We start from the raw sequence: 20,376 nt of genomic DNA, 5'->3' as shown, positions 1-20,376 counted from the left end.
AAAACTTAAAAAATGCAAATTAAGGGATTATTGGAGATGACTGGCGAGTAGGCCCTCGCTACTACTTGAATTTCCAGCCCAATCCCAAATTTCCCTGGAACCCGCCCTAGTAAACACTTATGGAATGCAAGAGAAGGGCTTCAAGGAAATCCTGGGAGCTACTGAATGAATTCAGAACCTCACAACACTCAGCATTCTGGAACACGTTTGAGTGTTTGGGGGAGGTGGCGAGCCATCCTCCACGCATTTACCTGGTATCACAAGTGTTCCGTGGTAGGGGGAATACCGCTAATTACCCCCACAGTTCATGGGGTGTCTAACGCTTCTACTTGGATTTCCAGCAAAACCCCCGAATTTCCCTTGAAGCCCGCCCTAGGAAAAACTCAGGAAAGTAATACGACTGGCTTCTACGAGATCCCAGTCTCTGCTGATGGAAGATGGAACCTCCCCACACTCAGAATTCCATAACAAGTCAGAGTGTTTGGGGGAGATGGGGAGCTGCATTCCACACAGATCCCTGGGGTCACAAGTGTTCCCTGGTAGCTGGAATTCCACTAATTCCCTCCTCAGTCCATGGGGAGGCACTCGCTGCTACTTAGCTTTCAAGGATTACGCCCGCCTTTGTCTTTTAGCCCTCCTTTTAAAACACTAAGCAAAGACACATTAAGGGATTATAGGAGGCGATGCTGAAGGAAGACAACCTCCGCACACTTGATTTTAAAATCATGGCTGATTGTGTGGTGCAGGTGGAGAGCTGCTTTCAACGCAGTCCCTGGAGTCACAGGTGTTCCCTGGATGGAAGAAGTCCTCTAATTTTCTCCCCTGTACATGGGGAGGCACTCGCTGCTAATTCGCTTTCCAGGAAAACCCCCACATTTTCCTGGTAGCCCATCCTAGGAAATAATCAAGGAATATACGGGAAGGGCTTCTAGACGATCCATGTTGTTGTTGACAGAAGATGGAACCTCCCCACACTCAGTATACCATAACACGTCTTAATGTGTGGGGGAGGTGGGGAGGCACTATCCACGAAGCTACATTTGGTTAAAGGTGTTCCCTTTTACGGGTAATTCCACTAACTCATTCCCTGTCTAAAGGGTGGCACAGGATGCTACTTGGATTTCCAGAAAAACGACCAGCTTTCCATAGCATCCCGCCCTAGTAAAAAATCATGGATGTAAAGCAAAGTGCTTCTAGGGGATCCAAGGCTCTGCTGACAGAAGACAGAACTTCCCACACTCAACATTCCCGAACAGAGCTGAGTGTGTGGGGGAGGTGGTGGCCGCCATTCTCTCCACTGCAGAGGGTCACAGGTGTTACATAATAGGGGTAAATTCTCTAAATTCCTCCCCTGTCCATGTGGAGGCACACGCTGCTAGTTGGATTTCCAGCCTTACACACGCTTTCCCTGGCAGCCCACCCTCTGAAACACTCAAGGTAGAAAGAGTAAGGGTTTATAGGAGATCCCATTTGCTGCTGACAGAAGACGGAACCTCTGCACACTCAGTATACCGGAACACTGCTGAGTGTGTGGGGGAGGTTGAGATACGACCACCACACAGTTCCCTGGGGTCTTAGGTGTAGCCTGGCAGGGGGAAGTCCGCTAATTATCTCCCCAGTCCATGGGGATGCACTTGATGCAACTTGGATTTCTAGCACAATCCCAGGATTTCCCTGGCAGCTTGCCCTAGTAAACTCTCAACGAAGGCAAGGGATTGCCTTCTAGGAGATCACAGGCACTGCTCTAAGAAGATGAAACCTCCCCACACTCAGAATTCCAGAACAAATCTGAGTTTGTTGGGTGTTGAGGAGCTGCACTCCACTCAGCAACCTGGGGTCACAGGTGTTCCCAGTTAGGGGGAACTTGGCTAAATTCCTATACAGTCCATGGGGAGGCTTCACTGCTACTTGGCTTTCCAGGCAACACCCATAGTTCCCTGGCAGGCTGACCTAGTAAAGAATTATGGAAGGCATGCAAAGGGCTACTAGGGGATACTAGGCAATGCTGACTGGAGACTTAACCTCTCCACACTCAGCAATCTGGAACATGGCTGAGTGTGTGCTGGAGGTTGCAAGCCGCCATCCACGCAGTTACCTGGTGTCACAGGTGTTCCCTGGTATGGGGTATTCATCTAAATACCTCCCTGTCCATAGGGAGACACTCACTGCTACTTGGCTTTCCAGCCAATCCCCCTTCTTTCCCTGCAGCCAGCACTAGGGGACACAAAGGGAAGGCAAGAAAAAGGCTTCTAGGAGATCCCAGGGTTTGCTGACATAAGATAGAACCTCCCAAACTTGGAATTCCGGATAATGGCTTACAGTGTTTAGGAGGTGGCGAGCCACCCTGCATGTAGCTACATGAAGTCACATGTGTTCCCTATTACGGAGAATTCCACTAAACACCTCCCCAGTCCATGGGAGGGCACTCGCTAATACTTGAATTTCCAGCCCAACCCCACATTTCCCTGGCAACCCACCCTAGGATACACTCATGGAAGTCACGAGAAGGGCTTCAAGGAGATCCTGGAGTTACTGAAAGAAGACAGAACCTCCCGACACTCAGCATTACGGAACAAGACTGAGTGTTTGGGGAGGTAGCGAAACAACCTCCATGCATCTATCTAGGTTCACAGGTGTTCCGTGGTAGGGGGAATTCCACTATTTACGTCCCAGTTCATGGGGAGTCACTCATCGCTACTTGAGTTTCCAGAACAACACCCAAATTTCCCTGGCATCCCGCCATAGAAAAAACTCAGGGAAGGCACGCGAATGTCTTCTAGGAGATCCCAGAGTCTGCTGAGCGATGACGGAACCTCCCCGCTCTCAGAATTCTGGAACAAGTCATAGTGTTTGGGAGAGATGGGGAGCTGCCCTCCATGCAGCTCCCTGGTGTCACAAGTGTTCCCTGGTAGCTGGAATTCCGTTAATAACCTCCTCAGTCCATCAGGAGGCCCTCGCTGCTACTTCGCTTTCCAGGAGTACCACTGCCTTCTGCTTTTATCCCGTTTCTGAAACACTAAAGACACTGTAAGGATTTCTAGATTGAAGGTGCTGCTGAGAGAAGACAACCTCCGCATACTCGACGTTTAAGAATATGGCTGTGTGTGTGCAGCAGGTGGGGAGAAGCTTTCCACACAGCACCTATGGTCACAGGTGTTCCGTGGATGGGGGAAGTCCGGTATCTTCCTCCCCAATCCAATGGGAGGCTCCCACTGCTCCTTTACTTTGCAGCACATCCTGTGCCTTTCCCTGGAAGCCCAACCTAAGAAACACTGTTAGAAAGCACGTGAAAGGCTTGTAGGAGATCCCAGGCTTTCCTGATAGAAGACAGAAACTCCCCACACTCAGAATTCCGGAACAAGTTTGATTGTGATTTGCAGGTTGATTCCTGTGGGGTCACAGGTATTCCCTGTTATGAGGAAGTCCACTAATTTCCTCCCCTGTCCAAGGGGAGGCGCTCGCTTTTTCCTAGATTTCTAGACCAACCCTAGCTTATCCCTGGCAGCCCACCATATTTAGCACTCAGTGATACCACGACACTGTCTTCTAGGAGATCCCAGTTGCTGCTGACTGAAGAAGTAAACTGCAGACATTCAGCAAATGGGATTATGTCTGAGTGTGTGGGGACTTTTTAAGCCATGTTCCATGCAAGTACATGGGGTCACAGGTGTTCCCAGTTATGTGGAATTCCTCTAAATACCTCTCCTGTCCATAGGGAGGCACTCACACCTACTTCGAGTTCCAGCCCACCCCCAGCATTTCCCTGGCATCCCGCCATAAGAAATCTCACGGTAGGCAAGAGTAGAGCTTCTAGGACATCCCAGACGCTGCTGACAGATGACACAACCTCACAACACTCAGCATTCCAGATTTTGACTGAGAGTGTGTGGAATGAGGTGAGCTGAGATACACGCAGATTCCTCATGTCAAAGGTGTAGCCTGGTAAGGGGAATTCTGCTAACTACCTCACCTGCCATGTGCAGGCACTTGCTGCTTCACAGCTTTCCAGCAAAATGCTCGCCTTCGTCTTTCAGCCTTCCCTTGGGAAAACTTAAATAATGGAATTCAAGGGATTATTGGAGATCCCTGGTGCTGCTGAAAAATACGGAACCTCCCAACACTCAGCTTTCTTGAGCATGGCTGGGTGTTTGGGGGAGGTGATGAGCCACCCTCCAGGCAGGTACCTGGGACACTGTGTTCCCTGGTATGTGGAATTCCGCTAATTAACTCAGTGAACAATTGGAGGCACTCGATAATAATTGGTATTCCCACACAGCCCCCAACTTTCCGTGGGAGCCCGCCCTAGAATACACTCAGAGTAGGCACACAAACGACTTTTAGAAGATCCCAGGTCCTGCTGACAAAAGGTAATCTCCACACGCTCTGCATTTAAGAACATGGCTGAGTGTGTGTGGGAGGTGTGATGCCAACATCCACACAGCTAACTTTGGTCAAAGGTGTTCCCTGGTAGAGGGAATTTTGCTAATTACCTTCCTGTAAATTGGGAGGCCCTCACTTCTACTTAGCTTTCCAGCCCAACCCCCAAATTTCCCTGGCAGCCCGCCCAAGAAAACACTCAGCAAACACACTCAAAAGGATCCTAGGATATCCCAGGTGCTGCTGACATAAGACGGATACTCCCCACAATCAGAAATCCGGAAGACGTTTGAGAGTGATTGTGAGCAGTGGTACCATCCTCCACGTAGCTAACTGGGGTCACAGGTGTTCCCTTGTATGAGGAAGACCGCTAATTTCCTCCCCTGTCCATGGGGAGGCACTCCCTGCTATTGGATTTGCAGCTCAACCCCCGCATATCCCTGACATCAAGCCCTAGTTAACAGTCAGGGAAGGCATGCAAAGTGCTTCTAGTAGATCCCAGGCACTGCTGACAGAAGAGGGAACCTCCCCACAATCAGCATTCGGGATGACGGCTGTGAGTATGGAGCAGGGGATGACACAACCTCCACAAAGTTAGCTGGTTTTAAAGTTTTTCCCTGGTAGGGGAAGTCTGCTAATTTCCTCCCACATTAATGGGGAGGCTCTCACTGCTACTTGGCTTTCCATCACAACCCCTGCATTTCCCTGGCAGCATGCCATAGAGAACACTCCGGGAAGGCACATGAATGTCTCTTGAAATCCCAGGCTCTGCTGACAGAAGACTTATCCTCCCCAAACTCTCCATTCCAGAACAAGTCTGAGAGTGTAGTTGATGTGGGGAGCCTCATTACACGCAGCAACCTGGTGTTGCAGGTGTTCCCTGGTAGGGGGAATTCCGCTATTTACCTCCCCATTCCATGGGGATGCACTCACTGCTACTTGGTTTTCCAGCACAATCTCAGCATTTCCCTGGCAGCCAGCCCTAGTAAACACTTAGGGAAGGCAAGGGAATGCCTTCTAGGTGATCCCAGTTGCTGCTGATAGAAGAAGGAACCTCCCCACACTCAGAATTCTTGAACACGGCTCAGTTTGAGGCGGATGTGGATTGCCGACCTCCACGCAGCTAACTGGGGTCACAGGTATTCCCTGGTATGTGGAAGTCCACTAAGTTCCTCCCATGTCCATGGGGAGGAACTCATTGTTATTGGCTTTCCAGCCTTACCCCCTATGCTCCCTGGCATCCAAGAGATTTCATGCAAAATTCTTCTAGGTTAAACTAGGTGCTGCAGAAGGCAGCCGGAGTCTCCCAAAACTCAGTATTTTGGATGTCGGCTGTGTGTGAAATAGAGGAGGCTAGGCGATCTCCTTGTAGTTCACTGGGGATAGAGTTTTTCCATATTCAGGGGAAATCCAATAATTACCTCACCTGTCCATGGGGATGCACTCACTACTATTTGGGTTTCCAGCCACACCAGTGCCTTTCCCTGGCTACTCGCCCTAGGAAACACTTAGGGAATTCACGTGAATGGCTTCTAGGAAATACCAGGTGCTGCTGACAGAAGACAGAAAATCCCCACACACATAATTCCAAAACATGGCTGAGTGTGTGGGGTAGGTGGATTGCCAAACTTCACGCAGATACTTGTGGTCACAGTTTTTCCCTGATATGAGGAATTCCACTAATGTTCTCCATATTTCATGGGGAGGCCACCGCTGCTATTGAATTCCCAGCACAACCCCCAAATCTCCCTGGCACACCACCCTAGGAAACTCTCTGGGAAAGCACGAGGAGGGCTCCAAGGAGATCCCAGGAGCTGCGGATAGAAGATAGAACCTCCACACAACTAGCATTTTGGAACATGACTGAGTGTTTGGGGGAGGTGTCGAGCCATCCTCCACGCATCTACCTGGGTTCACAAATTTTCCATGGTAGGGGGAATTCTGCTAATTACCACCACAGTTCTTGGGGAGTGAATCGCTGCTACTTGGGTTTCCAGCACTACCCCCGAATTTCCCTGACATCCCAGCAGATGAAACACTCAAAAAAGTCACACAAAAGGCTTCTAGGCGATCCCAGACCCTGCAGAAGGAAGACGGAACCTCCCCACACTCAGCATTCCGGAAGTCGTCCAAGGGCGAAATGAGGGGACAAGGAGAACTCCTCATTGCTCCCTGGGGACAGAGGTGTTTCATGGAAGGGGGGATACCTCTAATTAGATCCACTGTTCATGGGGTGGCTCTCACTGCCATTTGCTTTCCAGCCTGACAACCTAATTTCCCTGGTAGGCCACCCTAGGCAACACTCAGGGAAGACATGCAAAATACTTCTAGGATATCCCAGATTCTGCGAAGGAAGATGGAGTCTCACCACACTCAGCATTCCAAAACCTGGCCTTGTGTGAAAGGGAGTGGGCGATGCGCTCTCCTTGTAGATCCCTGGGGACAGAAGTTTTCCATAGTAGGGGAAGTCCACTAGTTACCTCCACTTTCTTTTTAAGGCACTCGCTGCTACCTGGGTTTCCAGCCACACCCCCAACATTCCCAGGCAACTCACCCTAGGAAACACTAATGGAAGGAAAGAGAATGGCTTCTAGGAAATCCCAGGCGTTGCTGAGAAAAGAGAGAATATCCCCACAATCATACTTCCAAACATGGCTGAGTGTGAGGAGGAAATGTATTGTCACCCTCCACGCAGATAACTGGGTCACAGTTATTGTTTGGTATGAGGAATTTCGCTAATTTCCTCCCCTGTCCATGTGGAGGCCGTCACTACTATTGGCTTCATCGCAAAACCCCTACTTTCCCTGGCATCCTGATATAGGAAACACTCAGGGAAGTCATGCAAAAGGATTCTAGGTGATCTCTGGCGCTGCAAAAGGAAGACGGAACTTCCCCACACTCAGCATTAAGGAAGTCAGCCGTGTGTGAAAGGGAGGGGGCAAGGAGACAAATAGTCGCTCCCTGGGGACAGAGGTTTTCCATGATAGAGGGAAGTCCACTAATTAGCTCCTCTGTCTATGGGGAGGCCCTCACAGCTACCTGGATTTCTTGACCAACTCTAGTTTACCTCAGGCAGACCGCCCTAGGAAGCATTCAGGGACAGCACAACAATGTCTTCTTGGAGATCCCAGGCACTGCTGACTGAAGTTGTAACCTCCTGAATCTCAGCAAATCGGATCATGTCTGAATGTGTGGGGGAGCTGTAGAGCTGTGTTCCACACAGATATATTGGTTCACAGTTACTCCCTGGTATGTGGAATTCTGCAAAATAACTCTCCTCTCCATAGGGAGGCATTCACAGCTACTTCGTGTTCCAGCACAACCCCAGACATTCCCTGGCAGCCCGCCTTAAGAAATCTCATGGAAATCACGAGAAGTTTCTAGTAAATCCCTGGTGCTGCTGAAAGATGATGGAACCTCCCAAATATCAGCATTCTGGAATATATCTGAGATATTGTGGGAGGAGCTGGGTCAATATACACTCAGCTACATGGCATCAAAAGTGAAGCCAGGTAGGAGGAAGTCCGCTAATTACCTCCCCGGTCCATGGGGAGGTACTTGCATCTACTTGGTTTTCCAGCATAATCCCAGATTTTCTCTGGCAGCCCACCCTAGTAAACACTCAGGGAAGGCAAGGGAATGCCATCTAGGAGATCCCAGGCACTGCTAACAGAAGACGGAACCTCACCATACCCAGAATTCCAGAACAAGTCTGAGTGTGTTGGGTGTTGAGGAGCCGCCCTCCACTCAGCAACCTGTGGTCACAGGTGTTCCCATGTAGGGGGATGTTCACTAAATACTTCCACTGTTCATGGGGAGGCTTCACTGCTACTTGTTTTCCAGGCAACCCTCACAGTTGTCTGACAGCCCATCCTAGTGAAGACTTAGGAAAGGCTCAGAAAGGGCTACTAGGTGATCGCAGTCTCTGCTGACGGAAGATTGAACCTCCCTACACTCAGAATTCCACAATTCTGAGTGTTTAGTGTATTGAGTAGCCACACTCCATGCAGCTACCAGGGGTCAAATGTGTAGCCTGGTAGGGGGAAGTCCGCTATTTACCTACCAAGACCAAAGGGATGCACTCACTTCTACTTGGTTTTCCAGAACAATCCCAGCATTTCCCTGGCAGCCCGCACTAATAAACACACAGGGAAGGCAAGGGAATGTCTTGTAGGAGATCCCAGACACTACTGACAGAAGTTGGAACCTCCCCACACTCAGAATTCCAGAAAAAGTCTGAGTTTGTTGGGTTTTGAGGAGCCGCCCTCCACACAGTTACCTGGGGTCTCAGGTGTTCCCAGATAGGGGGAAGTTCGCTAATTACCTCCACTGTCCAAGGGGAGGCCCTAATGCTATTTGGCTTTCCAAGCAACAACCACAGCTCACTGGCAGTCCGCACTAGTAAAGACTTACAGAAGGCTCATGAAGAGCTTCTACAAGGTTCCAGGCACTGCTGACAGAAGACTTAACCTCTCCACACTCAGAAATCTGGAACACGGCTGAGTTTGTGTTGGAGGTGCTGAGCCGCACTCCACGCAGTTACTTGGGGTCACAAGTGTTCCCTGGTAGTGGGAAGTCAGCTAAATACCTCCCTGTCCATAGGGAGACACTCACTGCTACTTGGCTTTCAGCATATCCCCCGCCTTTCCCTGCAGCCAGCCTAGGAAACACAAAGGGAAAGCACGCAAAGGGCTTCTAGGAGATCCCAGGATTTGCTGACATATGACAGAATCTCCCAAACTCAGAATTCTGGATAATGGCTGACAGTGTTTGGGAGTTGGCGAGACGCCCTCCACGCAGCTACACGATGTCACAGGTGTTCCCTGTTATGGTGAAGTCTGCTAAATACCTCCCCTCTCCATGGGAAGGCACTCGCTACTACTTGAATTTCCAGCCCAACCCCACATTTCCCTGGACACCCGCCCTAGTAAACACTCATGGAATGCACGAGAAGGGCTTCAAGGAGATCCTGGGAGCTACTGATTGAATTCAGAACCTCCCCACACTCAGCATTCTGGAACACATCTGAGTGTTTGGGGGAGGTGGCGAGCCATCCTCCACGCATTTACCTGGGATCACAGGTGTTCCGTGGTAGGGGGAATACCGCTAATTAACCCCACAGTTCATGGGGAGTCACACGCTTCTACTTGGATTTCCAGCAAACCCCCGATTTCCCCTGAAGCCCCCCTCAGTATAAAATCAGGAAAGTAATACGACTGGATTCTAGGAGATTCCAGACTCTGCTGATGGAAGATGGAACCTCCCAACACTTAGAATTCCATAACAACTCAGAGTGTTTGGGGGAGATGGGGAGATGCATTCCACACAGATCCCTGGGGTCACAAGTGTTCCCTGGTAGCTGGAATTCCACTAATTCCCTCCTCAGTCCATGGGGAGGCACTCGCTGCTACTTAGCTTTTCAGGATTACGCCCGCCTTTGTCTTTTAGCCCTCCTTTTAAAACACTAAGCAAAGACACATTAAGGGATTATAGGAGATTAAAGGCGCTGCTGAAGGAAGACAACCTCCGCACACTTGACATTTAAGAACATGGCTGATTGTGTGGGGCAGTGGGGAGCTGCTTTCAACGCAGTCCCTGGAGTCACAGGTGTTCCCTGGATGGAAGAAGTCCGCTAATTTACTCCCCTGAACACGGGGAGGCATTCGCTGCTAATTCGCTTTCCAGGAAACCCCCACATTTTCCTGGTAGCCCATCCTAGGAAATAATCAAGGAATATACGGGAAGGGCTTCTAGACGATCCATGTTTTTGTTGACAGAGATGGAACCTCTCCACTCTCAGTATACCATAACACGTCTTAGTGTGTTTGTTGAGGTGGGGAGGCACTAACCACGCAGCTACATTGGGTTAAAGGTGTTCCCTTATACGGGTAATTCCACTAACTCATCCCCTGTCAAAAGGGAGGCACAGGATGCTACTTGGATTTCCAGAAAAAAGACCAGATTACCCTGGCATCCAGCCCTAGTAAACAATCATGGATGTAAAGCAATGTGCTTCTAGGAGATCCAAGTCTCTGCTGACAGAAGAGAGAAATTCCCACACTCAACATTCCCGAACAGAGCTGAGTGTATGGGGGAGGTGGTGGCCGCCCTTCTCTCCGCTGCATAGAGTCACAGGTGTTACATAATAGGGGTAGATTCTCTAAATTCTTCCCCTGTCCATGTGGAGGCACACGCTGCTAGTTGGATTTCCAGCCTTACACACGCTTTCCCTGGCAGCCCACCCTCTGAAACACTCAAGGTAGAAAGAGTAAGGGCTTATAGGAGATCTCATTTGCTGCTGACAGAAGACGGAACCTCTGCACACTCAGTATCCCGGAACATTGCTGAGTGTGTGGAGGAGTTTGAGAGACGACCACCACACAGTTCCCTGGGGTCTTAGGTGTAGCCTGGCAGGGGGAAGTCCGCTAATTATCTCCCCAGTCCATGGGGATGCACTTGATGCAACTTGGTTTTCTAGCACAATCCCAGGATTTCCCTGGCAGCTTGCCCTAGTAAACTCTCAATGAAGGCAAGTGATTGCCTTCTAGGAGATCCCTGGCACTGCTGAAAGAAGATGAAACCTCCCCACACTCAGAATTCCAGAATAAATCTGAGTGTTTTGGGTGTCGAGGAGCTGCACTCCACTCAGCAACCTGGGGTCACAGGTGTTCCCAGGTATGGCGAACTTGTCTAAATTCCTATACAGTCCATGGGGAGGCTTCACTGCTACTTGGCTTTCCAGGCAACACCCATAGTTCCCTGGCAGGCTGACCTAGTAAAGAATTATGGAAGGCATGCCAAGGGCTTCTAGGAGATTCCAGGCACTGCTGACTGGAAACTTAACCTCTCCACACTCAGCAAACTGGAACATGGCTGAGTGTGTGCTGGAGGTTGCAAGCCGCCATCCACGCAGTTACCTGGGGTCACAGGCGTTCCCTGGTACGGAGAATTCATCTAAATACCTCTCTGTCCATAGGGAGACACTCACTGCTACTTGGCTTTCCAGCCAATCCCCCTTCTTTCCCTGCAGCCAGCACTATGTACACAAAGGGAAGGCACAAAAAAGACTTCTAAGAGATCCCAGGGTTTGCTGACATAAGACAGAACCCCCCAAACTTGGAATTCCGGATAATGGCTGACAGTGTTTTGGAGGTGGCGAGCCAACCTGCATGCAGCTACATGAGGTCACACATGTTCCCTTTTACGGGGAATTCCACTAATCACCTCACCTGTCCATGGGAAAGCACTCGCTTCTACTTGAATTTCCAGCCCAACCCCACATTTCCTTGGCAACCCACCCTTGGAAACACTAACTGAAGGAAAGAGAATGGCTTCTAGGGAATCCCAGGCGCTGCTGACAAAAGACAGAATATCCCCACAATCATACTTCCAATCATGGCCGATTGTGAGGGGGAATTGGATTGCCACCCTCCACGCAGATACCTGGGTCACAGTTATTCCTTGGTATGAGGAAGTTCGCTAATTTCCTCCCCTGTCCATGTGGAGGCCGTCACTACTATTGGCTTCACAGCAAAACCCCTACTTTCCCTGTCAGCCTGATATAGGAAACACTCTGGGAAGTCATGCAAAAGCTTCTAGGTGATCTCTGGCGCTGCAAAAGGAAGACGGAACCTTCCCACACTCAGCATTACGGAAGTCAGCCGTGTGTGAAAGGGAGGGGGCAAGGAGACAACTAGTCGCTCCCTGGGAACAGAGGTGTTCCATGGTAGAGCGAAGTCCACTAATTAGCTCCTCTGTCTATGGGGAGGCCCTCACAGCTACCTGGATTTCTTGACCAACTCTAGTTTACCTCAGGCAGACCGCCCTAGGAAGCATTCAGGGACAGCACAATAATGTCTTCTTGGACATCCCAGGCACTGCTGACTGAAGTTGTAACCTCCTGAATCTCAGCAAATCGGATCATGTCTGAATGTGTGGGGGAGCTGTAGAGCTGTGTTCCACACAGATATATTGGTTCACAGTTACTCCCTGGTATGTGGAATTCTGCAAAATAACTCTCCTCTCCATAGGGAGGCATTCACAGCTACTTCGTGTTCCAGCCCAACCCCAGACTTTCCCTGGCAGCCCGCCTTAAGAAATCTCATGGAAATCACGAGAAGTTTCTAGTAAATCCCTGGTGCTGCTGAAAGATGATGGAACCTCCCAAATATCAGCATTCTGGTATATATCTGAGATATTGTGGGAGGAGCTGAGTCAATATACACTCTGCTACATGGCATCAAAAGTGAAGCCAGGTAGGAGGAAGTCCGCTAATTACCTCCCCGTTCCATGGGGATGTACTTGCATCTACTTGGTTTTCCAGCATAATCCCAGATTTTCTCTGGCAGCCCACCCTAGTAAACACTCAGGGAAGGCAAGGGAATGCCATCTAGGAGATCCCAGGCACTGCTAACAGAAGACGGAACCTCACCATACCCAGAATTCCAGAACAAGTCTGAGTGTGTTGGGTGTTGAGGAGCCGCCCTCCACTCAGCAACCTGTGGTCACAGGTGTTCCCATGTAGGTGGAAGTTCACTAATTACTTCCACTTTTCTTGGGGAGGCTTCACTGCTACTTGCTTTCCAGGCAACCCCCACCGTTCTCTGGCAGCCCATCCTAGTGTAGACTTAGGAAAGGCTCAGAAAGTGCTTCTAGGTGATCGCAGTCTCTGCTGACGAATGACGGAACCTCCCAACATTCAGAATTCTGGAACAAGTCAGAGTGCTTGGGGGAGATGGTGAGCTGCACTCCACGCAGCTCCCTGGTGTCACAAGTGTTCCCTGTTACCTGGAATTCCATTAATAACCTCCCCAGTCCATGGGGAGGCACTCGCTCCTACTTGGCTTTCCAGGAGAACCCCCTCCTTTCCCTGTAACCCACCTTCTGAAACACTAAGTGACGACACAGTAAAGGATTCTAGGGTATTCAATGTGCTGCAGATAGAAGACAACTTCCGCATCATCGAAATTTATAAACATGTGTGTTTGTGGGGGGCAGGTGGTGAGTTACTTTCCACTCAGCTAAATATAGTCACAATTTTTCCCTGGATGGGGGAAGTCCGCCAATTTCCATCCCCTGTCGATGGGGAAGCACTCGCTGCTACTTCGCTTTCTAGCATATCCCGTGCCTTTCCCTGGAAGCCCGCCCTAGGAAACACTTTGGGAAGGCATGCAAAGGGCTTCTAGGAGATCCCAGGGTTTTTTGACAGAAGACGGAACCTCCCCACACTCAGAATTCTGGAACAATGCTGAGTGTGAGGGGGAGATGGATTGTCGCCCTCCACGCAGCCTACTGGGGTCAAAGGTATTCCCTAGTTTGATGAAGTCCACTAATTTTCTCCCATGTCCATGGGGAGATTGCCACTGCTATTGGCTTCCCAGCACAGCCACCAAATTCCCTGGCAGCCCACCAAAGGAAACACTCAGTGAAGTCACACAAAAGGCTTCTAGGAGATCCCAGGTGCTGCAGAAGGAAGAGGGAACCACCCCATAGTCCGCATTCCGGATGTAGGCCCTGTGTGAAATGGAGAGGGTGAGGAGCCCTCCTCGTAATTCCCTGGGGACAGAGGTTTTTACATGGTAGGGGGAAGTCCACTAATTACCTCCCCTCTCCATGGGGAGGCCCTCGCTCCTACCTGGTTTTCCAGCCACACCCCCACCTTTGCCTGGCAGCCCACCCTAGGAAGCACTCAGGATCTGCACGACAATGTGTTCTAGGAGATCCCAGGTTCTGCTGACTAAAGACATAACCTCCCGACACTCAGGAAACTAGATCATGTCTGAGTGTGTGGGGAGTTCTTGAGCCATGTTCCATGCAGGTTCATGGGGTCACAGGTGTTCCCTTCTATGTGGAATTCCGCTAAATAGCTCTCCTTTCCATAGGGAAGCACTCGCTCCTACTTCATGTTCCAGCACACCCCCAGCCTTTCCCTGGCAGCCCAAAATAGGAAATCTCACTGTAGGCATGAGAAGAGCTTCTAAGGAATCCCAGGCACTGCTGACAGATGACAGAACCTCCAAACTCTCAGCATGCAGGTATACAGCTGAGAGTGTGTGGGAAGAGGTGAGCAGAGATACATGCAGCTCCCTGGGGTCACAGGTGTAGCCTGGTAGGGTGAAGCCTGCTAAATACCTCGCCTGCATTGTGGAGGCACTCGCGGCTACACAGCTTTCCATCAAAAGCCCCGCATTTGCCTTTCAGCCCTCCCTCGGGGATACTCAGGGAATGCACGCAAAGGGCTTATTGGAGAACCAAGGCGCTGCTGAAAAATGATGGAACCTCCCAACTCTCAGCTTTCATGAACATGGCTGTGTTTTGGGGAGGTGATGAGCCTCCCTCCACGCAGTTACCTGGGACACAGGTGTTCCATGATAAGGGGAATTCAGATAATTACCTCAGAGTCCATGGGGAAGCACTTGATACTAATTGGCTTTCCAGTACAACCCCCAAAATTCCGTGGTAGCCCGCCCTAGGAAACACTCAGAGAAGGCACGCAAAGGGCTTCTAGGTGATCAAAGGTGCTGCTGATAAAAGATAATCTCCACACGCTGTGCATTTAAGAACACGGCTGATTGTGTAAGGGAGGTGGAATGCCAAATTCCACGTAGTTAACTTTGGTCAAAAGTGTTCCCTGGTTGAGGTAATTTTGCTAATTACCTCCCTGACAATAGGGAGGCCCTGGCTTCTACTGAGATTTCCAGCATAACCCCCAAATTTCCCTGGCAGCCCGCCCTAAAGAACACTCAGCGAACACACAGGAAAGGCTCCTAGGAGAACCCAGGCACTACTCACATAAGATGGATACTCCCCACACTCAGAAATCCAGAAGACGTTTGAGTATGATTGTGAGGTGTGGTGCCACACTCCACGCAGCTACCTGGGGTCACAGGTGTTCCCTTGTATGAGGAAGACTGCTAATTTCCTCCCCTGTCCATGGGGGGCCCTCCTTGCTATTGGATTTGCAGCTCAACCCCCACCTTTCCCTGACATCCCCCTTTAGTTAACAGTCAGGGAAGGCAAGTGAAGTGCTTCTAGTAGATCTCAGGTGCTGCTGACAGAAGATTGAATCTCCACACAATCAGCATTCAGTAACACGGCTGTGAGTGTGGAGAATGGGATGATGCACCCTCCACGAAGATACCTGAGGTAACAGTTATTCCCTGGTAGGGGAATTCTGCTAATTTCCTCCCATATACTTGGGGGGCCCTCACTGCTACTTGGCTTTCCAGTACAACCCCTGCATTTCCCTGGCAGCACGCCATACGGAACATTCTGTGAAGGCATGTGAATAGCTTTTGGAGATCCCAGGCTTTGTTGACAGAAGACTTAACCTCCTCAAACTCTGCTTTCTGGAACAAGTCTGAGAGTGTGGACGTGTGGAGCGGCATTGCACGCAGCAAACTGGGATCACAGGTGTAACCTTGTATGGTGAAATCCACAAAAACCTCTCTGGTCCATAGAGAGGCACTCTCACCTACTTCGTGATCCAGCCCACCTCAGCCTTTCCCTGGCATCCCGCCATAGGAAATCTCATGGAAGGCACGAGAAGAGCTTGTAGTAAATCCCAGGGACTGCTGACAGATGATGGTATCTCCCCAATTTCAGCATTCCTGAAAATGGCTGAGAGTGTTTGGGAGGATGTGAGCCGAGATACATGCAGCTACCTGGGGTCATAGGTGTAGCCTGGTAGGGGGAATTCCGCTAATTACCTCTCTAGTCCATAGGGATGCACTGGCTGCTACTTGGTTTTGCAGCACAATCCCAGCATTTCCTTGACAGCCCACCCTAGTAATCACTCAGGGAAGGCAAGAGAATGCCTCCTAGGTGATACCAGGCACTGCTGATTGTAGACAGAACCTCCACACTCTCAGCATTCTGAAACACTATTGAGGGTTTGGGGGAGGTTGCAAGCCATCCTCCCCACAACTTCCTAGGTTCAAAGGTGTTCTGTAGTAGAGGAAATTCCGCTAAATTCCTCCGCAGTTCATGGGGAGTCACTAGCTGCTACTTGGGTTTCCAGCACAACCCCCAAATTTCCGTGGCAGTCCACTGTAGGAAAAACACAGTAAAGGCAAGTGAAGGGCTTCTAGGCGATCCCAGTCTCTCCTGATGGAAGACGGAACTTACCCACACTCAGAATTCTGGAACAAGTCAGAGAGTTTGGGAGAGTTGGGGAGCTGCACTCCACGCAGTTCCCTGGGTCAAAGTGTTCCCCGGTAGATGGAATTCCATTAATACACTCCCCAATCCATGGAGTGGCACTCGCTGCTACTTTGCTTTCCAGGAGAACATCCGCCTTTCCCTTTAACCCACCTTCTGAAACACCAAGCGAAGACACCATAAGGGACTCTAGGAGATTCAAGTTACTGCTGAGAGAAGACAACCTCCACACACTCGACATTTAAGAACAAGCCTGAGTGTGTGGGGCAGGTGTGGAACCGAATTCCACGCAGCTACATGGGGTCACAGTTGTTCCCTGGATGGAGGAATTCCACTAATATCCTCCCCTGTCCATGAGGAGGCACTCGCTGCTTCTTCGCTTTCCAGCAGAATCCATGCCTTTTCCTGGAAACGCCCCAAGGAAACACTGAGGGAATGCACGCAAAGGGCTTCTAGGAGATCCCAGGCTTTGCTGACAGAAGACAGAACCTCCCATACTCAGAATTCCGGAAAAGCCTGAGTGTGAGTGGGAGGTAGATTGCCACCCTCCATGCAGATAACTGGGGTCAAAAGTATTCCCTGATATGAGGAAGTCTGCTAATTTCCTCCCTGTCCATTTGGAGGCACTCACTGTTATTAGCTTTCCAGCCTGACCCCCTATTTTTTCTAGCAGCCCGCCCTAGGAAACACTCAGTGAAGTCATGCAAAAGGCTTCTAGGATATCCCAGGAACTACAGAAAGATGACGGAATCTCCACACTCTCAGCATTCCGGAAATCGGCCGTGTGTGAAAGGGAGTGGGCGAGGCACACACCTTGATGCCCCCTGGGGAAAGAGGTGTTCCATATTAGGGTGAAGTCCACTAATTACCTCCCCCGTCCATGGGGAGGCCTTCGCTGCTACCTAGCTTTCTAGATCATCATTCGTTTTACCTGTCAGCCTGCCCTAAGAAGAATTAAGGGACAGCATGACAATGTCCTCTAGGAGATCCCAGGTGCTGCTGACTGAAGACATAACCTCCCGGCACACAGCAAACTGGATTATGTCTGAGTGTGTGGGGGAGTTTTTAAGCCACGTTCCATGCAGGTACATTTGGTCACAGTTGTTCCCTGGTATGTGGGATTCCGCTAAATAACTTTCTTTTCCATAGGGAGACACTCGCTCCTACATCGTGTTCCAGCCCACCCCCAGGCTTTCCCTGGCAGCCCGCCATAGGAAATCTCAAGGAAGGCGCGAGAATAGCTTCTAGGGGTTCCCAGGCGCTGCTGGCATATGATGCAACCTCCCAACTCTCAGCATTCCGGAATTTGGCTGAGAGTTTCTGGGAGGAGATTAGCCGAGATTCACGCAGCTACCTCGGGTCAAAGGTGTAGCCTGGTAAGAGGAAATCTGCTGATTTCCTTACCTGCCATGTGGAGGCACTCTCTGCTACATGGATTGCCAACAAAATCTCTGCCTCTGCCTTTCAGCCCTCCCTATGGATAACTGAGGGAATGCACACGAAGGGTTTATTGGAGATCCCAGACGCTGCTGAAAAAAGACGGAACCTCCCAACACTCAGCTTTCTTGAACATGGTTGAGTGTTTGGGGGAGGTGATGAGCCGCCCTCCACGCAGTTACCTGGGACAAAGGTGTTCCCTGGTAAGGGACATTCTGCTAATTACCTCAGTGTCCATGGGGAGGCACTCGATACTAATTGGCTTTCCAGCATAACCCACAAATTTCCATGAGAGCCTGCCATAGGAAACACTCAGAGAAGGCACGTGAAAGGATTTTAGGAGATCCCAGGTGCTGCTGAAAAAAGATAATCTCCACATGCTCTGCATTTAAGAACACGGCTGAGTGTGTGCGGGAGGTGGGATGCCAACATCCACACAGCTAACTGTGGTCAAAGGTGTTCCCTGGTAGAGGGAATTTCGCTAATTACCTCCCTGTCAATAGGGAGGCCCTTGCTTCTACTTAGCTTTCCAACTCAACCCCCAAATTTCCCTGGCAGCCCCCCCTAGAAAACACTCAATGAACACACGCAAAGTCTCCTAGGAGATCCCAGGAGCTGCTGACATAAGATGGATACTCCCCACACTCAGAAACCTGGAAGATGTTTGAGTGAGCTTGTGAGGTGGGGTGCCGCCCTCCACACAGCTTACTGGGGTCACAGGTGTTCCCTTGTATGAGGAGACCGTTAATATCCTTCCCTGTTCATCGGGAGGCACTCGCTGCTATTTCTATTGCAGCTCAACCCCCGCTTATCCCTGACATCCCGCCTTAGTTAACAGTCAGGGAAGGCATGCAAAGTGCTTCTTATAGATCCCAGGCACTGCTGACAGAAGATTGAACCTCCCCACAATCAGCTTTCGGGAACATGGCTGTGAGCATGGAGGAGGGGATGATGCTCCCTCCACGAAGATAACTGGGATAATAGTTATTCCCTGGTATGGGAAGTCCGCTAATTTCCTCCTGTATACATGGGGAAGCCCTCGCTGCTACTTGGCTTTCCAGCACAACCCGTGCATTTGCCTGGCAGCATGCCATAGGGAACAATCTGGGAATGCACGTGAATGGCTTTTGGAGATCCCAGGCTCTGCTGACAGAAGACTTAACCTCCCCAAACTCTGCATTCTGGAACAAATCTGAGAGTGTGGTGGATGTGCCAAGTCACATTCCACGCAACAACCTGGGGTCACAGGTGTAGCCTGGTTGGGGGAATTCCGCTAATTACTTCCCCAGTCCATGGGGATGCACTCTCTGCTACTTGGTTTTCCAGCACAATCCGAATATTTCCCTGGCAGCTCGCCCTAGTAAACACTCAGGGAAGGAAAGGGAATGCCTTGTAGGAGATCCCAGGTGCTGCGGAGAGAAGACGGAACCTCCCCACACTCAGAATTACAGAACAAGTCCTAGTGTTTGGGGTGTTGCAGAGCCGCCCTCCACGCAGCTACCTGAGGTCACACGTGTTCCAATATAGCGGGAAATTCACTAATTACTTCCATTCTCCATGGGGAGGCTTCACTGCTACTTGGCTTTCTAGGCAACACCCATAGTTCCCTTACAAGCCTCCATAGTTAAGACTTAAGGAAGGCACGTGAAGGGCTTCTAGGAGATTCCAGGTTGGTGCTGACCGAAGACTTAACCTCTCCACACTCATCAATCTGGAACATGGCTTAATGTGTGGTGGATTTGGCGAGCCGCCCTCCAACGCATTTACCTGTGGTTACAGGTGTTCCCTGGTAGGGGGAAGTCTGCTAAATTCCTCCGTGTCCATAGGGAGGCACTCACTGCTAATTGGCTTTCCATCACATCCTCCACCTTTCCCTGCAGCCAGCCCTAGGAAACACAAAGGGAAGGCACAAAAATGGCTTCTAGGAAATCCCAGGATTTGCTGACATAAGACAGAACCTCACAAACTCAGAATTCTGGATAACAGCTGAGTGTGTTTGGGAGATGTTGAGGCACGCTTCACGCAGCTACATGAGGTCACAGGTGTTCCCTATTATGGGGAAGTCCGCTAAATACCTCCCCTGTCCATGGGAAGGCACTCGCTACTACTTGGATTTCCAGCACAATCCCTGCCTTTCCCTGGCATCCCGCCCTAGGAAATATTCACAGAAGGCACAAGAAGGGCTTCCAGGAGATCCCGGGATCTACTGATAGAAGACAGAACCTCCCACACTCAGCATTCTGGAACATGACTGAGTGATTTGGGGAGGTGGTGAGCCATCCTCCATGCATCTACCTGGGTTCACATGTGTTCTGTGGTAACTGGAATTCTGCTAATTACATCCTCAATCCATGGCGAGGCACGCACTGTTAGTTGGCTTTCCAGGAAAACTCCCGCCTTTCC

The sequence above is a fragment of the Camelus ferus genome, chromosome 36 (genome assembly GCF_009834535.1).
Source record: "Camelus ferus isolate YT-003-E chromosome 36, BCGSAC_Cfer_1.0, whole genome shotgun sequence".
NCBI classification, from domain to species: Eukaryota; Metazoa; Chordata; class Mammalia; order Artiodactyla; family Camelidae; genus Camelus; species Camelus ferus.
This window is presented reverse-complemented; position numbering follows the sequence as displayed.